Source organism: Schistocerca piceifrons, unplaced genomic scaffold, assembly GCF_021461385.2.
Source record: "Schistocerca piceifrons isolate TAMUIC-IGC-003096 unplaced genomic scaffold, iqSchPice1.1 HiC_scaffold_936, whole genome shotgun sequence".
NCBI classification, from domain to species: domain Eukaryota; kingdom Metazoa; phylum Arthropoda; class Insecta; order Orthoptera; family Acrididae; genus Schistocerca; species Schistocerca piceifrons.
In genome coordinates, this window is record NW_025729208.1 from 6,876,285 (window position 1) to 6,879,946 (window position 3,662).

General features: G+C 55.2%; 1 non-coding gene across 1 annotated transcript in view; it reads right to left on the bottom strand.

Moving 5' to 3' along the window:
• Positions 1-1,357, bottom strand: part of LOC124771339 — a 1,909-nt gene extending 552 nt beyond the window's left edge. The window contains exon 1 of the ribosomal RNA XR_007013356.1: positions 1-1,357. This exon is cut by the window's left edge and continues 552 nt beyond it. This is a non-coding gene — a ribosomal RNA (small subunit ribosomal RNA).
• Between the last annotated feature and the right edge of the window lie 2,305 nt (positions 1,358-3,662).

Sequence of the window (3,662 nt, forward strand, 5' to 3'; positions counted from 1 at the left end):
GAATCAAGAAAGAGCTATCAATCTGTCAATCCTTCCGGTGTCCGGGCCTGGTGAGGTTTCCCGTGTTGAGTCAAATTAAGCCGCAGGCTCCACTCCTTGTGGTGCCCTTCCGTCAATTCCTTTAAGTTTCAGCTTTGCAACCATACTTCCCCCGGAACCCAAAAGCTTTGGTTTCCCGGAGGCTGCCCGCCGAGTCATCGGAGGAACTGCGGCGGATCGCTGGCTGGCATCGTTTATGGTTAGAACTAGGGCGGTATCTGATCGCCTTCGAACCTCTAACTTTCGTTCTTGATTAATGAAAACATACTTGGCAAATGCTTTCGCTTCTGTTCGTCTTGCGACGATCCAAGAATTTCACCTCTAACGTCGCAATACGAATGCCCCCGCCTGTCCCTATTAATCATTACCTCGGGTTCCGAAAACCAACAAAATAGAACCGAGGTCCTATTCCATTATTCCATGCACACAGTATTCAGGCGGGCTTGCCTGCTTTAAGCACTCTAATTTGTTCAAAGTAAACGTGCCGGCCCACCGAGACACTCAATAAAGAGCACCCTGGTAGGATTTCAACGGGGTCCGCCTCGGGACGCACGAGCACGCACGGGGCGGTCGCACGCCTTCGGCTCGCCCCACCGGCAGGACGTCCCACGATACATGCCAGTTAAACACCGACGGGCGGTGAACCAACAGCGTGGGACACAAATCCAACTACGAGCTTTTTAACCGCAACAACTTTAATATACGCTATTGGAGCTGGAATTACCGCGGCTGCTGGCACCAGACTTGCCCTCCAATAGATACTCGTTAAAGGATTTAAAGTGTACTCATTCCGATTACGGGGCCTCGGATGAGTCCCGTATCGTTATTTTTCGTCACTACCTCCCCGTGCCGGGAGTGGGTAATTTGCGCGCCTGCTGCCTTCCTTGGATGTGGTAGCCGTTTCTCAGGCTCCCTCTCCGGAATCGAACCCTGATTCCCCGTTACCCGTTACAACCATGGTAGGCGCAGAACCTACCATCGACAGTTGATAAGGCAGACATTTGAAAGATGCGTCGCCGGTACGAGGACCGTGCGATCAGCCCAAAGTTATTCAGAGTCACCAAGGCAAACGGACCGGACGAGCCGACCGATTGGTTTTGATCTAATAAAAGCGTCCCTTCCATCTCTGGTCGGGACTCTGTTTGCATGTATTAGCTCTAGAATTACCACAGTTATCCAAGTAACGTGGGTACGATCTAAGGAACCATAACTGATTTAATGAGCCATTCGCGGTTTCACCTTAATGCGGCTTGTACTGAGACATGCATGGCTTAATCTTTGAGACAAGCATATGACTACTGGCAGGATCAACCAGGGAGCTGCGTCAACTAGAGCTGAGCAGCCGGCCGCCCGGGAGTGTGTCCCGGGGGCCCGCGCGAACACGCAAGCGTCCGCTCAATCATTCTGCAAACAGGAGGAGGCTGAGCTCCCCTGCACAATACACCTCGAAACCCTCTCAGGTCCCGGCGGCGCGCAGCGCCGTCCCAAGTACTTGGTCGGGTTCGAGAGAGGCGCAATCGCCCGGAGTTAGGCGAGTAGACGCTTTCGGTGCGACCACCCGTGCTCCCAACTGAGCTTGCCGCTGCCGACAGAGGCCCGGGAGCGTGCTGTCGTGGCATTGCCGGCGGGAGACAACACGCGCCACCTACGGTGACCGGCAGCTCCAACGCCAGCGCCACAGAAGGACAAAAGCCCCACTTGGGTGCCGAAGCGAACTCTCCCAGCACAGCGCACGCGCCAACACATCCGCACAGCTGCGATACAAACCACCAGCGAGAACCGCTGGGGCGACCGAGCAGCAGACGGCGTCGCGGCGCCGAGCGCCGGGCGGCAGCGCATCCTCAACGCACACAGTCCTCAATCGGACCAGCACACTGAAGATGTCCACCGCGCTTCGCACCGGGCCCGCGAGGACCTACTTTGGCCGCACGGCGCCGCGCGCAGGGTGCGCCGGCGCGCAGCTGCGACGCCTGCCGCGTCCGTCGGCCGGCGCGCCTGCCACTGGCCGCCCCCACCAGCCGGCTGTAGCGCGTGCGCCCACGCACCGCGCGGCCAGCACGCCGGGAGGCGCCCCCTCACCGGCCGGGGACGGTCCCACCCAGCCACCGCCGCGTATCGCTTCACACCCAGATGCCGTTCAGTTTCGTCGGCATGGTGGGTATCGCTGGAACAACCGGTTAGTACCTCAACCTATCGTCGCCATCACCGATTCACCCCTAGCGAGAACAACCGCACCACAACAGGTTACCATTTGTTCATTTGCGTAACTTCACCAGAAAACGCAGGCGTCCATCGCCATTTGCAACTTCCACGATTATTGCATGCCTGTGTCAGGTGTCACGCCACACTACGTCTGCCCACATACACGCAACAAAATGTGCACGCCTAGACAATACGTGGAAGGTGGCCCCCGTACGTATGCGATGTCCATTGCTCGAACGACTGTCAACCGGCCTCTGTAGCATGTCGCAGATATGGAACGCGGTGCACCATGCCATCACGGTGTGTGAGGAGAGACGACTAGGTCCGAATACATCAACAGACAGCTCATGCTGATCGCCATCCACGGCGTCCGTTCCTCCCACACGTCTCTATGGCGTACCACACTGCAATCCAGCTCTCATAGGGAGACGACACGTAGCTGCGTGCACAATATTTGCACTGTATGGTCCGCCGTTTTTGGGCGCAGTCGTTGTACGGTCACACATGTGCCACGATGTATCATTCAGTACATAAGGACGAATGTGCAGTACAGATTGTGGTTTACGCGTACGACATTAGCGGACAGTTGACACAGGCCGCACCACAACGTAGCCTGAGTACGTCGCATGCGGAGGGCATTGAACATGCAAAGTTCTCACCAACCAGCTTGCGAAGGCAGGGGGCAAGGTGGGGACGTGGGGAGGGGCGGCATGTACGTCCTGCTGCCATCCACATTACAGTGTACAGCAGGAGCATGTGGAAAGTGAGCAAGACTTGCAAGGTGTTTAACATGAAGCGATACACAGGGGAGCGGGGAGTGCGAGTAGCGAACTATATTGCGAGGGTTGCGGGTGGGCAACACTACACTAATTGAACGAGTCGTATAACAATTACAGAGCAGGTTTAGGCGACAACGTGGGTTACGTTAGGCGACAACGTGGGTTAGGTTAAGGCACGACGTGGGTTAGGTTAAGGCACGACATGGGTTAGGTTAAGGCACAACATGGGTTAGGTTAAGGCACAACATGGGTTAGGTTAAGGCACAACATGGGTTAGGTTAAGGCACAACATGGGTTAGGTTAAGGCACAACATGGGTTAGGTTAAGGCACAACATGGGTTAGGTTAAGGCACAACATGGGTTAGGTTAAGGCACAACATGGGTTAGGTTAAGGCACAACATGGGTTAGGTTAAGGCACAACATGGGTTAGGTTAAGGCACAACATGGGTTAGGTTAAGGCACAACATAGGTTAGGTTAAGGCACAACATAGGTTAGGTTAAGGCACAACATGGGTTAGGTTAAGGCACAACATGGGTTAGGTTAAGGCACAACATGGGTTAGGTTAAGGCACAACATGGGTTAGGTTAAGGCACAACATGGGTTAGGTTAAGGCACAACATGGGTTAGGTTAAGGCACAAC